The sequence below is a fragment of the Oncorhynchus gorbuscha genome, linkage group LG12 (genome assembly GCF_021184085.1).
Source record: "Oncorhynchus gorbuscha isolate QuinsamMale2020 ecotype Even-year linkage group LG12, OgorEven_v1.0, whole genome shotgun sequence".
NCBI lineage: Eukaryota > Metazoa > Chordata > Actinopteri > Salmoniformes > Salmonidae > Oncorhynchus > Oncorhynchus gorbuscha.
In genome coordinates, this window is record NC_060184.1 from 72,452,988 (window position 1) to 72,473,029 (window position 20,042).

The 20,042-nt window shown below is 42.5% G+C and overlaps 1 pseudogene across 1 annotated transcript in view; it reads left to right on the top strand.

Annotated features, from left to right (window-relative positions):
* LOC123991369 overlaps positions 1 to 19,810 on the top strand; it is a 191,672-nt pseudogene extending 171,862 nt beyond the window's left edge. Inside the window, exons 23-28 of the transcript XR_006830786.1 lie at positions 3,977 to 4,249; positions 9,061 to 9,114; positions 9,355 to 9,492; positions 9,591 to 9,695; positions 10,151 to 10,421; positions 16,599 to 19,810. The product of XR_006830786.1 is annotated as a sodium channel protein type 4 subunit alpha-like (transcript). The remainder of the gene's footprint in view (positions 1 to 3,976; positions 4,250 to 9,060; positions 9,115 to 9,354; positions 9,493 to 9,590; positions 9,696 to 10,150; positions 10,422 to 16,598) is intronic.
* Positions 19,811 to 20,042: the final 232 nt, after the last annotated feature.

Here is a 20,042-nt window from a genome sequence, read left to right on the forward strand (position 1 = left end):
TAGATCTTCATTGCAAAACAGTATGTTTTAATCAATTATTTGGTGATGTGAGTATATTTAGTATAGTTTTTTCTAAAAAGGATATCTCAATGTTTAACCATTTGTATGAAATTCACTGAAGAGGATGGTCCTCCCCTTTCTCCTCTGAGGAGCCTCCACTGGTATATACATATAAGATGAGTAATGTAATATATGTAGACATTCTTAAAGTGGCATTATTAAAGTGACTAGTGATCCATTTATTAAAGTGTCTGATGGCCTTGAGATAGAAGCTGTTTTTCAGTCTCTCTGTCCTAGCTTTGATGCACCTGTACTGACCTCGCCTACTGGATGGTAGCAGGGTGAACAGGCAGTGACTCAGGTGGTTGTTGATCTTTTTGGCCTTCCTGTCACATCGGGTGCTGTAGGTCTCCTGGAGTGCAGGTAGTTTGCCCCCGGGAATGCGTTGTGCAGACCACACCACCCTCTGGAGAGCCTTGTGGTTGTGTGCGGGGAGGTTTCCTTACCAGGCGGTAATGCAGCCCGACAGGGTGCTCTCAATTATGTATCTGTAAAAGTTTGTGAGGGTTTTAGGTGACAAAACCCATTTCTTCAGCCTCCTGAGGTTGAACAAGGGCTGTTTTGTGTCATTTTGGAGTCACTTTTATTATAGATAAGAATAAAATATGTTTCTATACACTTCTACATTAATGACGATGCTACCCTGATTAAGGATAATCATGAATGAATCATGAATAATGATGAGTGAGAAAGTTACAGAGGGTCAAAGATGTGCTAACCTCTCACCATTACCAATAACAGGAGGCTAGCTGTCGTGGGACCAAAACAATCTGAAACACAACGAAAATTAACTGCAAATGCATCCAACATGTCACAAGATTTATGTAGTCATTAAGTGCTAGGATTATGGGAGCAAATACTAAACTTTTGATTACGTTTTTAATAAGAATCTTTAGGGGTGTCAATCATTTTGACCCCTTTTTTTCTGAGAGAAAAAAAAGTATTACTAATTAGCAATTTTTTGGAGCATACAATATTTCTCAGTGTTTGAATGATTTATTTTATCCAGTCATTATTGCCTGTCTTTATCGAGGGGTTCCCGTTAAAAAGCCCAGTTCTCACTAAATCAATGTTGTTACAGCATTATTACACAGGAATATGGACACATAATTGTAAAGTGTTACCAGAAAATCTAATAAATATAGCAGTGTCATGCATGCACATACTTCATGTACAGTTGAAGTTGGAAGTTTACATACACTTAGGTTGGAGTCATTCAAATCAGTTTTTCAACCACTCCACAAATTTATTTTTAACAAACTGTAGTTTTGGCAAGTCTGTTAGGACATCTACTTTGTGCATGACACAAGTCATTTTTTCAACAATTGTTTACAGACAGATTATTTCACTTATAATTCACTGTATTACAATTCCATTGGGTCAGAAGTTTATATACACTAAGTTGGCTGTGCCTTTAAACAGCTTGGGAAATTCCAGAAAATGATGTCATGGCTTTAGAATATTCTAATAGGCTAATTGACATCATTTGAGTCAATTGGAGGTGTACCTGTGGATGTATTTCAAGGCCTAACTTCAAACTCAGTGCCTCTTTGCTTGACATTATGGGAAAATCAAAAGAAATCAGCCAAGACCTCAGAAAACCAATTGTAGATCTCCCCGAGTCTGGTTCATCCTTGGGAGCAATTTCCAAATACCTGAAGGTACCACATTCATCTGTACAAACAATAGTAGGCAAGTATAAACACCATGGGACCACACAGCCATCATACCACTCAGGAAGGAGACAAGTTCTGTCTCCTAGAGATAAACGTACTTTGGTGTGAAAAGTGCAAATCAATCCCACAACAACAAAGGACCTTGTTAAGATGCTGGAGGAAACCGGTAGAAATGTATATATATCCACAGTAAAACGAGTCCTATATTTACATAACCTGAAAGGCCGCTCAGCAAGGAAGAAGCCATTGCTCCAAAACCGCCATAAAAAAAGCCAGACTACGGTTTGCAACTGCACATGGGGACAAAGATCGTACTTTTTGGAGAAATGTTCTCTGGTCTGATGAATCAAAAATGTTTGGCCATAATGACCATCATTATGTTTGGAGAAAAAAGAGGGAGGATTGCAAGCAGAACAACACAAAGCACGGGGATGGCAGCATCATGTTGTGGGGCTTTGCTGCAGGAGGGACTGGTGCACTTCACAAAATAGATAGCATATTGAGGAAGGAAAATTGTGGATATATTGAAGCAACATCTCAAGACATCAGTCAGGTAGTTAAAGTTTGATCACAAATAGGTCTTGCAAATGGACAATGACTCCAAGCATACTTCCATAGTTGTGGCAAAATATCTTAAGGACAACAAAGTCAAGGTATTGGAGTGGCCATCACAAAGCCCTGACCTCAATCCTATAGATATTTGTGGGCAGAACTGAAAAGTGTGTGCGAGCAAGGAGGCCTACAAACCTGACTCAGTTACACCAGCTCTGTCAAGAGGAATGGGCCAAAATTCACCCAACTTATTGTGGGAAGCTTGTGGAAGGCTACCCGAAACGTTTTTCCATGTTAAACAATTTAAAGGCAATGCTACCAAATACTAATTGAGTGTATGTAAACGTCTGACCCACTGGGAATGTGATAAAAAAATTAATGCTGAAATAATTCTTTTTCTCTACTATTATTCTGACATTTCACATTCTTAAAATAAAGTGATGATCCTATCTGACCTAATACAGGGAATTTTTACTAGGATTAAATGTCAGGAATTGTGAAAAACTGAGTTTAAATGTATTTGGCTAAGGTGTATGTAAACTTCAGACTTCAACTGTACATAATACATATACTTAGTATGTAGCATTTCCATTATCTCATTCCAATCTTTCTATCCTTTCTCACATCTTTACCTGCCTGTGATATTACTTTACAAGTTGTTTCTCACTTCTGGCAGTATTAATATAAATCTCATTGCTATTCCATTGTTTGTTTAAGTGGTTGCTTTTCTTATCACGTTCTCTTACATGCATTTCTGTGTACAGATATTCAGATGAATGTTTAGCCTGTAACATTTCCATGATCATTATTCATTCCCTCAAACGCATCCTTAAACCCCCTCGAACAGTTCATGCACACTGAAGTTAAGATTTTGGGCTATTGTTCCCTCCTGTTGCACAGTGTTTAAGTCAACAGCTGTCAGCCAAGCTTGTAGCCCTTTAATATGTATATAATTTCCCCTGACATCCACTGGAATGAATTTGAATTCCTGCCCATGAAATTTGCATGCTGTCGAAATGGGAGGGCTGATGTCCGCCGAGCTCGCTGCTCTCCTCCACTGTAAATTTGGCAAATGGGATAAGGCGTCACGCTGCTTGAAAACGTCTGGGTCTACTCCTCAGTGGGAAACGCGAAGTGGAAGTGCAGCCCGGCTACAGTATACAGAGGAGTGAGTGAGCAGCAGATTTCTTTGTGACACATTAAGGGATGTGCAGGGCTAAACCCCAATATCCACTCGTTCTATTAGAGCAGTGACACTCAGGAACTCCTAGCTCTGCACACTACCCTCCTGTTCCTCTAGTCTAGCACTTTAAGGTTCGTCTCAACCAGGAAAAATCTTACCAGGGTAGTTTTAAAAAGTTGCTGCTGCTTGTGATTGAATATGAGACAAACAAACATTCTCATTTTAATCTCATTTGCCAGTTTCACTAGTTTGCATGAATTTTGGAAATGTGATATTTTTAAGGTGGTGGGATTATTCTACAAAGTGTGTTTGAATAGTTTGATATGTATATATACTTCGTGTTTTGGGGGGGTGGGTTGTGCAAGCACTTAGAGTAAGTGAACCACAAGCATGTGCACACTGGTATGAGTTTCTCTGATTAAGTTACTGGCATCATGTATGGAGTGTGTCATGTGAAGGCAGAATGGGGCAGATGGACGCTTGACGTGTGTTTCCATGGCGACAGGTTGTGGTAAACGCCCTGATCGGCGCCATCCCTTCCATCATGAACGTACTGCTGGTGTGCCTGATCTTCTGGCTCATCTTCAGCATCATGGGGGTCAATCTGTTCGCCGGAAAGTACGGACGCTGCGTCAACCAGACGGGCTACATCCACAATGTGTCCATGGTCAACAACAAGACCGACTGCCGGGCCATGAACGACACGCAGTTCTACTGGACCAGAGTCAAGGTCAACTTCGACAACGTGGGCGCTGGTTACCTTGCCCTCTTACAAGTTGTGAGTTGGACTTTTTTTCCCCTTTCCTTTTAGTCACAGTTTGAGACATTCTTTCCTCGCTCATACTTTTTTACGCTGCCCACCATGTCTGTCCAGAGATCCGCGAATCGATCAACAAGTCGCAAGCTTTTATTTGTGGCAGCGATGGAGGCCATTACAGAGAATGTTGTGCATTTAACAGCAATGGAGGCCATTACAGAGAATGTTATGCATTTAACAGCGATGGAGGCCATTACAGAGAATGTTGTGCTTTTAGCAGTGATGGAGGCAGAGAATGTTGTGCTTTTAGCAGCAATGGAGGCAGAGAATGTTATGCATTTAGCAGCAATGGAGGCCATTGCAGAGAATGTTATGCATTTAGCAGTGATGGAGGCCATAACAGAGAATGTTGTGCATTTATCAGTGATGAAGGCCAGGCCATCAGAGAGAATGTTATGCATTTAGCAGCGATGGAGGCCATTACAGAGAATGTTATGCTTTTAGCAGTGATGGAGGCAGAGAATGTTGTGCTTTTAGCAGCAATGGAGGCAGAGAATGTTATGCATTTAGCAGCAATGGAGGCCATTGCAGAGAATGTTATGCATTTAGCAGTCATGGAGGCCATTGCAGAGAATGTTATGCATTTAGCAGCAATGGAGGCCATTACAGAGAATGTTATGCATTTAGCAGTGATGGAGGCCATCAGAGAGAATGTTATGCATTTAGCAGCGATGGAGGCCATCACAGAGAATGTTGTGCATTTAACAGCAATGGAGGCCATTACAGAGAATGTTATGCATTTAGCAGTGATGGAGGCCATTACAGAGAATGTTGTGCTTTTAGCAGTGATGGAGGCAGAGAATGTTATGCATTTAGCAGCAATGGAGGCCATTACAGAGAATGTTATGCATTTAGCAGTCATGGAGGCCATTACAGAGAATGTTATGCATTTAGCAGTGATGGAGGCCATCACAGAGAATGTTGTGCATTTATCAGTGATGAAGGCCATTACAGAGAATGTTGTGCTTTTAGCAGCGATGGAGAACATTAGAGAATGTTATGCTTTTAGCAGTGATGGAGGCAGAGAATGCTGTGCTTTTAGCAGCAATGGAGGCAGAGAATGTTATGCATTTAGCAGCAATGGAGGCCATTGCAGAGAATGTTATGCATTTAGCAGTGATGGAGGCCATTACAGAGAATGTTATGCATTTAGCAGTGATGGAGGCCATTGCAGAGAATGTTATGCATTTAGCAGCAATGGAGGCCATTACAGAGAATGTTATGCATTTAGCAGTGATGGAGGCCATTACAGAGAATGTTATGCATTTAGTAGCGATGGAGGCCATCAGAGAGAATGTTATGCATTTAGCAGCGATGGAGGCCATCACAGAGAATGTTGTGCATTTAACAGCAATGGAGGCCATTACAGAGAATGTTATGCATTTAACAGTGATGGAGGCAGAGAATGTTATGCATTCAGCCGTGATGGAGGCCATTACAGAGAATGTTATGCATTTAGCAGTGATGGAGGCCATTACAGAGAATGTTGTGCTTTTAGCAGTGATGGAGGCAGAGAATGTTATGCATTTAGCAGCAATGGAGGCCATTACAGAGAATGTTGTGCATTTAGCAGCGATGGAGGCCATCAGAGAGAATGTTATGCATTTAGCAGCGATGGAGGCCATCACAGAGAATGTTGTGCATTTATCAGTGACGAAGGCCAGGCCATTACAGAGAATGTTGTGCTTTTAGCAGCGATGGAGGCCATTACAGAGAATGTTATGCTTTTAGCAGTGATGGAGGCAGAGAATGTTGTGCTTTTAGCAGCAATGGAGGCAGAGAATGTTATGCATTTAGCAGCAATGGAGGCCATTACAGAGAATGTTATGCATTTAGCAGTCATGGAGGCCATTACAGAGAATGTTATGCTTTTAGTAGTGATGGAGGCAGAGAATGCTGTGCTTTTAGCAGCAATGGAGGCAGAGAATGTTATGCATTTAGCAGCAATGGAGGCCATTACAGAGAATGTTATGCATTTAGCAGTGATGGAGGCCATCACAGAGAATGTTATGCATTTAGCAGTGATGGAGGCCATTACAGAGAATGTTATGCATTTAGCAGTGATGGAGGCCATCACAGAGAATGTTATGCATTTAGTAGCGATGGAGGCCATTACAGAGAATGTTATGCATTTAGCAGTGATGGAGGCCATCACAGAGAATGTTATGCTTTTAGCAGCGATGGAGGCCATTACAGAGAATGTTGTGCTTTTAGCAGCGATGGAGGCAGAGAATGTTATGTTTTTAGCAGCGATGGAGGCCATTACAGAGAATGTTATGCTTTTAGCAGCGATGGAGGCCATTACAGAGAATGTTATGCTTTTAACAGCGATGGAGGCAGAGAATGTTGTGCCTTTAACAGTGATGGAGGCAGAGAATGTTATGCATTCAGCCGTGATGGAGGCCATTACAGAGAATGTTGTGCATTTATCAGTGATGAAGGCCAGGCCATTACAGATAATGTTGTGCTTTTAGCAGCGATGGAGGCCATTACAGAGAATGTTATGCTTTTAGCAGTGATGGAGGCAGAGAATGTTGTGCTTTTAGCAGCAATGGAGGCAGAGAATGTTATGCATTTAGCAGCAATGGAGGCCATTACAGAGAATGTTATGCATTTAGCAGTGATGGAGGCCATCAGAGAGAATGTTATGCATTTAGCAGCGATGTAGGCCATCACAGAGAATGTTATGCATTTAGCAGTGATGGAGGCCATTACAGAGAATGTTATGCATTTAGCAGTGATGGAGGCCATCACAGAGAATGTTATGCATTTAGTAGCGATGGAGGCCATTACAGAGAATGTTATGCATTTAGCAGCGATGGGAGGCAGAGAATGTTATGCATTTAGCAGTGATGGAGGCCATTACAGAGAATGTGCTTTTAGCAGCGATGGAGGCAGAGAATGTTATGCATTTAGTAGCGATGGAGGCCATCACAGAGAATGTTGTGCATTTAGCAGCGATGGAGGCCATCACAGAGAATGTTATGCTTTTAGCAGCGATGGAGGCCATTACAGAGAATGTTAATGCTTTTAGCAGTGATGGAGGCAGAGAATGTTATGCTTTTAACAGCGATGGAGGCAGAGAATGTTGTGCCTTTAACAGTGATGGAGGCAGAGAATGTTATGCATTTAGCCGTGATGGAGGCCATTACAGAGAATGTTATGCTTTTAGCAGCGATGGAGGCCATTACAGCCATTATAGAGAATGTTGTTCTAAGCAAGTGCATGCACTTCATTCTTCACTTTAACTTAGTTGGTGTGGGTGCCTAGCAACAATTCACTTAGCTCCTTTCCATCACCTTCTTGTGATTTCCCTTCATTCTAACTTCCCCCATTTGCATCTGGAAACAGTCTGGCCCTCAGCCATTCACAAAAGCCAATAATAACCCGTAACCAAGGCGAAAAGACCCACCACCGTGATTTCTCGCTGATAAGAACTCACTTGTGATGAAGTAGTGCACCCCGCTCACTCTCCTTCTTCCTCTGTCTAGAAAGACACTCCATGCGGTCAGGAGGAAGCACATATAAATCCTTTCCACTGCCATTCATAACATCTCAGCTCTAACATGGCACATGGCCAGTATTTATTTTATAGAGACTGTATGTTTTTGTTTTTTGAAGGGGGTTCTTCTGTTTAATGGTTGACAAAACCATATCATAGGAAGGACAGATACCCACACTCTGTCATATAGAAATACAAGCATATATCGTTTGCATTTTAGAATAATGCTCCTATGTATGCCTTTATATAGTGATGATAGTGGTGCATGCTCATTGAAGTTGATGGTGGCACATGCTCATTGAAGTTGATGGTGGCACATGCTCATTAAAGTTGATGGTGGCACATGCTCATTGAAGTTGATAGTGGCACATGCTCATTGAAGTTGATAGTGGCACATGCTCATTGAAGTTGATAGTGGCACATGCTCATTGAAGTTGATAGTGGCACATGCTCATTGAAGTTGATAGTGGCACATGCTCATTGAAGTTGATGGTGGCACATGCTCATTGAAGTTGATGGTGGCACATTCTCATTGAAGTTGATGGTGGCACATGCTCATTGAAGTTGATGGTGGCACATGCTCATTGAAGTTGATGGTGGCACATGCTCATTGAAGTTGATGGTGGCACATGCTCATTGAAGTTGATTGAAGTTGATGGTGGCACATGCTCATTGAAGTTGATGGTGGCACATGCTCATTGAAGTTGATGGTGGCACATGCTCATTGAAGTTGATAGTGGCACATGCTCATTGAAGTTGATAGTGGCACATGCTCATTGAAGTTGATAGTGGCACATGCTCATTGAAGTTGATGGTGGCACATGCTCATTGAAGTTGATGGTGGCACATGCTCATTGAAGTTGATGGTGGCACATGCTCATTGAAGTTGATGGTTGCACATGCTCATTGAAGTTGATGGTGGCACATGGTCATTGAAGTTGATGGTGGCACATGGTCATTGAAGTTGATGGTGGCACATGGTCCTTGAAGTTGATGGTGGCACATGGTCCTTGAAGTTGATGGTGGCACATGGTCCTTGAAGTTGATGGTGGCACATGCTCCTTGAAGTTGATGGTGGCACATGCTCCTTGAAGTTGATGGTGGCACATGCTCATTGAAGTTGATGGTGGCACATGCTCATTGAAGTTGATGGTGGCACATGCTCATTGAAGTTGATGATGGCACATGCTCATTGAAGTTGATGGTGGCACATGCTCATTGAAGTTGATGGTGGCACATGCTCATTGACGTTTATGTCCTTTGTTACAAGGCTACATTCAAAGGCTGGATGGAGATCATGTATGCAGCAGTGGATTCTCGTGCTGTAAGTATTTCACGTCAATGTACTTGTTTTGTATAACATGATTTTAACATTTGAATATTCCATCATAAAGCCTATATAAGACTGTCTTAAAAATGACTTGAAATTTGAAAATATTTGTTGTCATAATCATGCCTTGATGTAATACCACCATAACATTTACCAGAATAACACAGTTTTCAACTGATAAAATGTAGCTGAAAGGTGTATTGTCCTAATATGTTTTTTCTCTGGCTGCACTAGGTGGACGAACAGCCTATCAGAGAAGTCAACATGTACATGTACCTATACTTCGTCATTTTCATCATCTTTGGCTCCTTCTTCACCCTTAACCTCTTCATTGGTGTCATTATCGACAACTTCAACCAGCAGAAACGAAAGATAAGTATCAAAACCATCATGGCCAACAAATGCCATGAGCTTTTAAAAAATTGGGTTATTTTCACAGTGAAAATAACAGAAAAGGGATGTCTCTTTACTTAGGTGGGCAAGACATCTTCATGACAGAGGAACAGAAAAAGTACTACAATGCCATGAAGAAGCTAGGGTCTAAAAAGCCTCAGAAACCAATTCCAAGGCCATTGGTGAGCTGGAGCTAATTGAACCCTATTTTCTTGATCTAATGAAAGGGATAGTTCACTTTTTTGGAACTTTTAGCTTATTTTTGATAACATGCCAGATAAGTAGAAAATAAGTTAAAACCCCCCAAAAAGGGAACTATTCCTTTTATTTTCTTTGCCCTATAGTGCATAAACCTCTTGTGTTCCAATGACTGGTATTTCTGGATCTTATAGGGATAGTTGTAAATTAGTTGTAAATAAGAACTTGTTCTCAAGTAGCTTACCTGGTTAAATAAAGGTGAAATAAAAATATGTAAAAAAGTATTGGGTGAAGTATTGGGCAGGATAGTTAATATATATATATATATATATATCAACCCTTATAAAAGTTTCCTATTCTTTCAATTTTCTTCACCTTAGTGCATAAGCCTCTTGCGTTTCAAAATAACACCTATTACTCACTACCTCTCTTCTCCCAGAACCAAGTGCAGGGCTTCTTCTTCGACCTGGTGGGAAAGCAGGCATTCGACATCATCATCATGGTCCTCATCCTGCTCAACATGATTACCATGATGGTGGAGACGGACGAGCAGCCGGCCCGAATGGAGTACATCCTCAACAAAATCAACCTGGCCTTCATCATCATCTTCTCCTGCGAGTGCCTCATCAAGATCGTGGCTCTACGCTGCTACTTCTTCACCATTGGCTGGAACATCTTCGACTTTGTAGTGGTCATCCTCTCCATCGTTGGTGAGTTTGTTGCTTGGACTTAATTAATCAGGGGTCTGCCTCCCAAGTGGCGTAGCGGTCTAAGGCACTGCATCTAAGGCACTGCTAGAGGCGTCACTACAGACCCGGGTTTGATCCCAGGCTGTGTCGCAGCTGGCTGTGAGATCAATGAGGCGGTGCACAATTGGCCCAGCGTCGTCCGGGTTAGGCCGGCCGGGATGTCCTTGTCCCATCGCACTCTAGCGAGTCCTTATGGCGAGCCGGGCGCATGCAATTTGAATTGGGTCGCCAGTTGTACGATGTTTCCACCGACACATTGGTGCGGCTGGCTTCCTGGTTAAGCGAGCAGCGTGTCAAGAAGCAGTGCGGCTTGGCAGGGTAACGTGTTTTGGAGGACGCATGGCTCTCGACAGCCGCCTCTCCCTAGTCCATATGGGAGTTGCAGCGATGGGACAAAACTGTAACTACCAATTGGGGAGAAAAAGAGGTAAAAAGTACCAAAAAATGTCATAAATAATCAGGGGTTTTCAATGATGCGATGTAATTGCATGGGTCTGTTAACTGGCAGTTATACTGAAATATGGTTGCTATATGTAGCTGATGTATGGCTATCGGTATGTACAGTGCATTCGGAAAGTATTCAGACCCCTTCATTTTTTCCATATTTTGATATGTTACAGCCTTATTCTAAAGTTGATTAAATAGTTTTCTTTCCTCATCAATCTACACACAATACCCCATAAAGCAAAAACAGGTTTTTAGAAATGTTTTAAAAACGTAAATATCACATTTACATAAGTATTTAGATCCTTTACTCAGTATTTTGTTGAAGCACCTATGGCAGAGATTACAGCCTTGAGTCTTCTTGGGTATGATGCCACAAGCTTGGCACACCTGTATTTGGGGAGTTTCTACCATTCTTCTCTGGAGATACTCAAGCTCCGTCAGGTTGAGAGGATAGCACAGCTATTTTCAGGTCTCTCCAGAGATGTTCGATCAGGTTCAAATCCGGGCTCTGGCTGGACCACTCAAGGACATTCAGAGACTTGTCCCGAACCCACTCCTGCTTTGTCTTGGCTGTGTGCTTAGGGTCATTTTCCTGTTGGAAGGTGAACCTTTGCCCCAGACTGAGGTCCAGAGAGCTCTGGAGCAGGTTTTCATCAAGGATCTCTCTGTACTTTGCTCTGTACATCTTTGCCTCCCTCCTGACTAGTCTCCCAGTCCCTGCCGCTGAAAAACATCCCCACAGCATGATGCTGCCACCACCATGCCTCACGGTAGGGATGGTGCCAGGTTTCCTACAGACGTGATGCTTGGCATTCAGGCTAAAGAGTTCAATCTTAGTTTCATCTGACCAGAGAATCTTGTTTCTCATGGTTCGAGAGTCTTTTAGGTGTCTTTTTGCAAATTCCAAGTGGGCTGACATTTTACTGAGGATTGGCTTCCGCCTGGCCACTCTACCATAAAGGCATGATTGGTGGAGAATTGCAGAGATGGTCGTCCTTCTGGACGGTTTTTCCATCTCTACAGAACTCTAGAGCTCTGTCAGAGTGACCATCAGGTACTTGGTCACCTGCCTGACCAAGGCCCTTCTCCCCTGATTGCTCAGTTTGGCCAGGCAGCCAGCTCTAGGAAGAGTCTTGGTGGTTCCAATCTTCTTCCATTTAAGAATGATGCAGGCCACTGTGTTCTTGCGGACCTTCAATGCTGCAGAAATGTTTTGGTACCCCCTTGGTTTCCCAGATCTGTGCCTCGACACAATCCTGTCTCTGAGCTCTACGAACTATTCCTTCGACCATATGGCTTGGTTTTTGCTCTGATGTGCACTGTCAACTGTGGGACCTTATATAGACAGGTATGTGTCTTTCCAAATCATGTCCAGTCAATTGAATTTACCACAGGTGGACTCCAATCAAGTTGTAGAAACATCTCAAGGATGATCAGTGGAAACAAGATGCACCTGAGCTCAATTTAGAGTTTCATAGCAAAGGGTCTGAATACTTGTGTAAATAAGGTATTTTTGTTTTTATATTTAATTTTGTTTGCTAAAATTTCTAAAAACCTGTTTTCGCTTCATCATTATGGGATATTGTGTGTAGATTGATGAGGAGATTTTTATTTTAATCTATTTTAGAAGGCTGTTATAGAACAAAATGTGGAAAAAGTCAAGGGGTCTGAATACTTTCCGAAGGCACTGCAGTTCTCGTCTAATGCCGCTGTGGCAGGTCAACATCCCAGGTCAACATCCTTGATACAGTTGAACTCATGACCTTGGTTGTTTGCCTATAAGCAAGGCATTCCAAGTCACTAGCTGGCTCATACAGAGATAATAACATTTAGCTTGGGACCTTCAAATTGACCAAGAAATATTATATTGACAGATTTCCCATGTAGCTCAGTTTTAGTGCCTGGGTGCTTGCAACGCTAGGGTTATGGGCAATGTTCCCTCATTTTTTTTTATCACTGAGCAAATTTTAGGTCTGTTGAGTGCAAACTTGAACGTTGTGAAAATTCTGTGCAACGACCATCTTGTGTTTACTGTGAACACTGAGGCTGTACCCGCTTTAAGTTACAGTTTTACTGTGAACACTGAGGCTGTACCCGCTTTAAGTTACAGTTTTACTGTGAACACTGAGGCTGTACCCGCTTTAAGTTACAGTTTTACTGTGAACACTGAGGCTGTACCCGCTTTAAGTTACAGTTTTACTGTGAACACTGAGGCTGTACCCGCTTTAAGTTACAGTTTTACTGTGAACACTGAGGCTGTACCCGCTTTAAGTTACAGTTTTACTGTGAACACTGAGGCTGTACCCGCTTTAAGTTACAGTTTTACTGTGAACACTGAGGCTGTACCCGCTTTAAGTTACAGTTTTACTGTGAACACTGAGGCTGTACCCGCTTTAAGTTACAGTTTTACTGTGAACACTGAGGCTGTACCCGCTTTAAGTTACAGTTTTACTGTGAACACTGAGGCTGTACCCGCTTTAAGTTACAGTTTTACTGTGAACACTGAGGCTGTACCCGCTTTAAGTTACAGTTTTACTGTGGCCGTGTAGGCTACTGTGGCTATTTGATCATAATGGAGGCCTACCAGAGTGGCTTACCATAAAAGAACAATGGAGAAAATGCATCACATAACATTTTAACATGGAAATAGCTAGTCTGTCTACAGTAGCAGCCAATGTGTGGTGTTCAATGTAGGCCTAAATTCCATGAGACCTTTGAAAAAAAACATGCAGGACTTGACATTAACCTGTTTATCCACTCGTCCTTCAGACAAGGAGGTGACTGAAAATGTTGTTGTGTTGCTTAATGCAATAAACCACTTTACAAAATAAAATACATACATTTTACCATACCATTATTACAGAGAATTAGACAAATTATGCTTCCCTCTGGCTATTAGCTACTTCGCTTATTCAAAATACAACACTGCCCCTTTAAGACAAAAAATAAACCTTTACCTGACTCTCTTTTCAAAGAGAAATGTACACATTTTCTGCTGTTGTAGGAAGCAATCACTCTCCTATTGCTGACTATAAATGATCTATTACTGAGCTAATAACTCACTAAGTAGCAAAGGATATGAACAAAATGTGCTCAAGTGGCTACATGCAGGTCTCGCTTTTATCTCAAAACAAGCGTATCTACTCACAACCGTTCATGCTGTGAACACAGTCCAGTTCAAAGTAAATTGCACAGATCCATGTATGGCAATTGTCTATTTGCATATAGGCCTCTGATTGTTTATGCTGCACTGGTCTCGGTAGAGTACGGGCTGAGTAGTACATGTCAATGCAATAAAATCCTACTCCGACGCTTTCTGCCTACAACAAAATCTCTTGCATAGTTTGTTTTGTGTTGCATTGAACGTGACTACTGTTGCGTTGATTCGATCACTTTGAGTCAAAATGCATGCCAAGATCTACCGCTCTGATTTTTTATTAACATGACTTAAAAAATGTAAGCCTATGCAACATTAACCAATTAAAAACAGTACTGTAGCAATGATGTTTGTGCAGTAAACTATAGGCCCAATACATTATCACAGCATATTGGGTTTGCTTGAATTGCCCTGCCAATGCAACATGTTGTTCAGGCCATTTTTAAAGTTATATTTCAACATTTGAGGTAGGCTATATGATCACGCCAGTAATAGATCCATTGGTGTATTACTTGTGAATCACAGCTGAGTGAGCATACCTTTAAATAATTGTATTTTTCTTTTACTGAGCTGAGCTGATGGTGCCTGCATCTGATGGTCAGTCTCAGCGTAGGGAGAAAACAGCAGACTGAGGGTCAGTCTCAGCGTAGGGAGAGAACAGCAGACTGAGGGTCAGTCTCAGCGTAGGGAGAGAACAGCAGACTGAGGGTCAGTCTCAGCGTAGGGAGAGAACAGCAGACTGAGGGTCAGTCTCAGCGTAGGGAGAGAACAGCAGGAGGGAGAACAGCAGACTGAGGGTCAGTCTCAGCGTAGGGAGAGAACAGCAGACTGAGGGTCAGTCTCAGCGTAGGGAGAGAACAGCAGACTGAGGGTCAGTCTCAGCGTAGGGAGAGAACAGCAGACTGAGGGTCAGTCTCAGCGTAGGGAGAGAACAGCAGACTGAGAGTCAGTCTCAGCGTAGGGAGAGAGCAGCAGACTGAGGGTCCGTCTCTCAACATCCCTCCGCTCTCCCTTTCCTCCACTGACACTGACCAAAAAGGGACACTGTCTTCCAGCTGATGGCGTAGCTCGAGTAGCACTGCATTATTTCTGCCTCACGCACAAATTCATGTTATTACTCCGATGAACAGAGAATGTCAAATGTTCCTCCTCGATATTAAAAAAGACCCAAACGGTAATAATAACAACAGCGCAAGTCTACAGAGACACTTTCCGACTTATTCATTAATGCTGCAGTGCTTGTTGTTGCGCTGAGTGGAAATAGGAAGAACGTGCATTTTATGGTTTATAAAAGTGTTAGATACAAAGTGTTGACAGTTCTGAGTAAGAACTTAAACATGAACTCACTCATAAAAACAGCATCTCATTGCTTTATTCGTTGAGTCTCTCTCTAGTCATGGTTTTGAACGTTTTGAAACCTCACAGGGTAGCTGAATCGGGTGCACCTACTGCCAACAGTTTTACAGAAATGTTTAGTGATCGACTAGGAATGCGTTGGAGATCGACCAGTCAATCGCAATTGACCAGTTGGTGAACATGGCTCTAGAAAGTTGAGTGAAATTCAATTTCGCATTTCTCTCTGGGGGCTGATATTACTGCGAGGCAGTCACGGGGGAGCTACTCGGTAGTCTCAGGGCTACTACCCGCACACGCGTGCAGCTTAGAGGGAACTACTGTAAGTCGCTCTGGATAAGATTTAGTTCTAAACAATAAGTCATACCTGAAGAACACATTTCAGAACCGTAATTGTGTTTTGCAATATACCTTGGCCATCATCTCTGGCATCCAAGATTTTGTATCCATTTGGCAAAGTTATCTATCATGTCAATCAAGTCGTTGATAGTAAGTGGGGCTTTTATCTGATGAATCAGAGGCACATGTATGTTCTGCATGGCCCTAATGGGGAACTAAAACAAACCAAAGGGCTAACATATAGGTTGAATCTAAGTATCCGTCCCCATGCTAAATTACATGCGTGGGTAAGGATGCCTCTGTTGAGGTGAAGGTAATTGTAGCAATCAGGGTTGTCAGCGGGGGTGATTTGTGCATGATTGAAGTGCTGCATCAGAGGGTTGTGGTTGGTGGTTGGTGGGGGGCTGGGGGCTTAATGTATGGCTCCAAATGGTGACTCCCAACCCCTCTCCACAATCAATAACTCAGGTGTGACATTCCTGGTCCATGGGAGAGGAGGGTCACAAATCAGGGACAGATGGTAAAGTGGTCGTGGAGGTGAGAGGGATTGGAGGAAACTTGAATGTCATTTGAAGGCAGGCAGACCCAGTAATAGTGGAAGCCTTTATCATGAGCTCATTGGTGAATGGGTTTGGGGAAGCTAGAATTGACATGAAGGAGAAGGAAGCTTATTGGTGATAGCAGGGAGACTCTGTCCTTCAGCCTAATTTACTCCTGGTTACCAATAGTCAATCTAATTCCATAAGATATTGCATGCGTAGTGTGGGAAAGATCTAGCCTTATTGTTAATGATGGTCTAATTAGAAGTACAGAGATCTCATGTTTTTCCCCCTATCTTCCAGGTATCGTTCTCGCTGACATCATAGAGAAGTACTTTGTGTCGCCGACACTGTTCCGAGTCATTCGATTGGCCAGGATCGGACGAGTACTTCGACTCATCCGTGGAGCCAAAGGAATAAGGACCTTACTCTTTGCCTTAATGATGTCCCTTCCCGCCCTATTCAACATCGGCCTCCTGCTCTTTCTGGTCATGTTCATATACGCCATCTTTGGCATGGCCAACTTTGCCTATGTCAAAAAGCAGGCGGGCATCGATGACATGTTCAACTTCGAGACGTTCGGCAACAGTATGATCTGCCTATTCCAGATCACCACGTCAGCGGGCTGGGACGGCCTGCTCAGCCCCATCCTCAACAACTCTCCGGAAGAGTGCAACCCCAACCTCGTCCACACAGGCACAAACGCCCGGGGAAACTGTGGCAACCCCTCAGTGGGCATCACCTTCTTTGTCACCTATATCATCATCTCCTTCCTCATCGTGGTCAACATGTACATCGCCATCATTCTGGAGAACTTCAGCGTGGCCACCGAGGAGAGCACCGAGCCGCTGAGTGAGGACGACTTCGAGATGTTCTATGAGGTGTGGGAGAAGTTCGACCCAGAGGCCACGCAGTTCATCGAGTACGCCAAGCTGTCAGACTTTGCCGACACACTGTCGGAGCCACTGCGCATTGGCAAGCCTAACAAGATTAAGCTGATCTCCATGGACCTGCCCATGGTCAGTGGAGACAAGATCCACTGCCTGGACATTCTGTTTGCCTTCACCAAGCGTGTGTTGGGCGAGTCGGGTGAGATGGACGCTCTTAAGCAGCAAATGGAGGAGAAGTTCATGATGGCCAACCCATCCAAGATCTCCTACGAGCCCATCACCACCACGCTGAGGCGCAAACAGGAGGACATGTCCGCCGCAGTCATCCAGAGGTGCTACCGCCGGCACCTGTTGCGGAGGCAGATGAAGCAAGCCTCCTTCATGTACAGATCAATGCAGATCAATCTGACGCAAAGCTCCACGGACAAGAGGGTCACCGCCCCGGAGAAAGAGGGCCTCATAGCCTCCATGATCAAGGAGAACTACGGGGGGCCTGAGATGGAGCTGATGGAGACCCTGTCCTCCACCTCCTCTCCGCCCTCTTACGACAGCGTCACACGGGCGACTAGTGAACTTTTCCAAGTTTTAATTCTCGAACAGTCCAGGAACAGTGACCTAAGCGAACATTGCCTTGCCCCCGACAGAGACCGTGAGACATTTCTGTAACAGCGACTAGGAAATGCTTTTTTTCTCTTTTACATTTTTTGTTGTTGTTGTTGTTGTTTACCGAATGTAAAATAGCTCAAATGACCCTGGTTTAGTACATGTGGTTGTGCAGAGAATCTGCTCGGGGTTTTCATAGAGAAAAGGCAAATGATTTGTTTATTTTTGGTAAACATGCTTTGTGGGAGTACACAAAGGGGGCGTGTGTAAATCCTAGATGACCATTGACCCTGCTCATGTCAAGTTTGCTTCACAGTTAATATGCATGAATAACCTCTGCAGGGTCACAACAATTATATCACTGATGTAATAATCATTTATTAGACTAAAAGAAATACAGTTGATCAGTATTTACAAAGAATGCCTGACCGTATGAGTTCATTAAAGGTCTTACTATTATTGGTGTGATTCCTTATGATCAACAGTTTTAGAACTGTGAGATGTGGGAGAAAAAACAAAGGGATACAATTTTTTCGTAGTAAAGTATAACTTTGTTGATGTTACCAGTCTTTCATAGCAGTACAATTATTACTATTTTTGATATTTTTAGAGTAAGAAAAAAAACATGGCCTCTTCTGAATTGGAGTCGCTTACCATGAAAGGGAATACTTCCACACTGTAACAAGACGAACGGGCAGGTAATGACTTTTCACATTAAAAGACCGCTGTATTTGAACTGTTTTAGCGTTTTTTTCCCTTGCGTTTACATGTAAAACATATCCCGGGCTCCCTGCATATTAGTTCACTTTTCATTCATAACGATCTGGTTTTAGTTACACAAAGCTAAGAAGCAATTCAGTAACCAAGATCAGTATGTGACAATCAAACCTACATCTCATGGTTAAGATTGACAGATGTTTTTTTTCTCCATAACTTCTTTAGGACTTAAACTGCCCAAGTGGCTGCATATTTTATGAGCATCAGAGATCCTATTCACTATTAGACGGGTGGATAATCGTCCTATTTATTTATTATTTTAAGTATTTGTTTTGCATGTTTTGAATGCATCATATAGACAAGTCACGCCCAAGGCTGAACAGCTATAATTTCTCTACAGTATTTTGCAGAAACTGTGTTTAGCAGTAATTTGCTACTTTTAAGTGAATTATTTTTCAGATAAAAGTGTAAAAGTTTGTACAGCATTTATTTAGTTTGCTCTACAGTCCATTCAGCTTCTCTTGGTTACCCATGACTACTCTCCACTGTAGGACTGATACCGGCACATATAGTTTCTATTCAACTAGAAGAATAATAAAAAATACACCGCTCAACTTTAATATGATATACTGTATATTTTCATGTTATGGTTGCAGGTGTGTTGAAGGGCTGTTTTCTGTAGCAATAGATCCAGTGTGTGCCTGGTATATACAGTACCCCGGTCCTGTTTCTAAATGGATCTCTACCCACATCGTTGCCCCATTAGATGCCATGGATGAGTGACTGGGATCACACTGCTATTTATCAGTGTCTACGGGGGACTTTTCTAAAGAGATTTCTGATTGCATGCTTTGTATCGGGAACATTGGGGAAAATGTTTAGAACTTGGGAGCGGTCCTATATGTTGTTAGGAGGGGGGGACATTTTTACACAAAAACGGCATGGTGAAAAGTCAACTCGACACATCTCTGTCATAAATGTACTGTTTTCATCAAAACAAGAGCTGCTTCATCATAATAACACCCAAGACATGAACAGAAAATGTTTTTTTTTCTCTCCATTCTTATAAACTGTCATAAATGCAGTAGCCTACAACAGGCATCTTCTCAGCAGTCAGTAGATACTGGCTTTACATGTCTCACTGCTCAACCACAATGCAGTGCCTCAGTAATGCCCACATTGCAGTAAATATTATTTATAAATACATTTTAGTACTTTAAGTTTAAATATTTTTTGTACTTTGCAAACACATGCCTCTGTATATAAGATAACGACCTCCTGTGAAATAAAAGAGAGCCTACAATATCACTGATTATTCTTTTGATTTCAGAGTCATTTATGTGGCAGACCCAGGTTCAAATATTATTTTCTTTCAAATACTTTAACTGTGATAATATAATAACTGTGCGCGATTGAGCATTTCTGGTGCAATGGAAGTAATGAGATAGTCCCGAAAGGGTAAACTCACCCCCAATCCAGGCACAATCAAACGCTCTAAAGGATTTGAAAGAAAACAGATACTATTTGAATGCAGGTC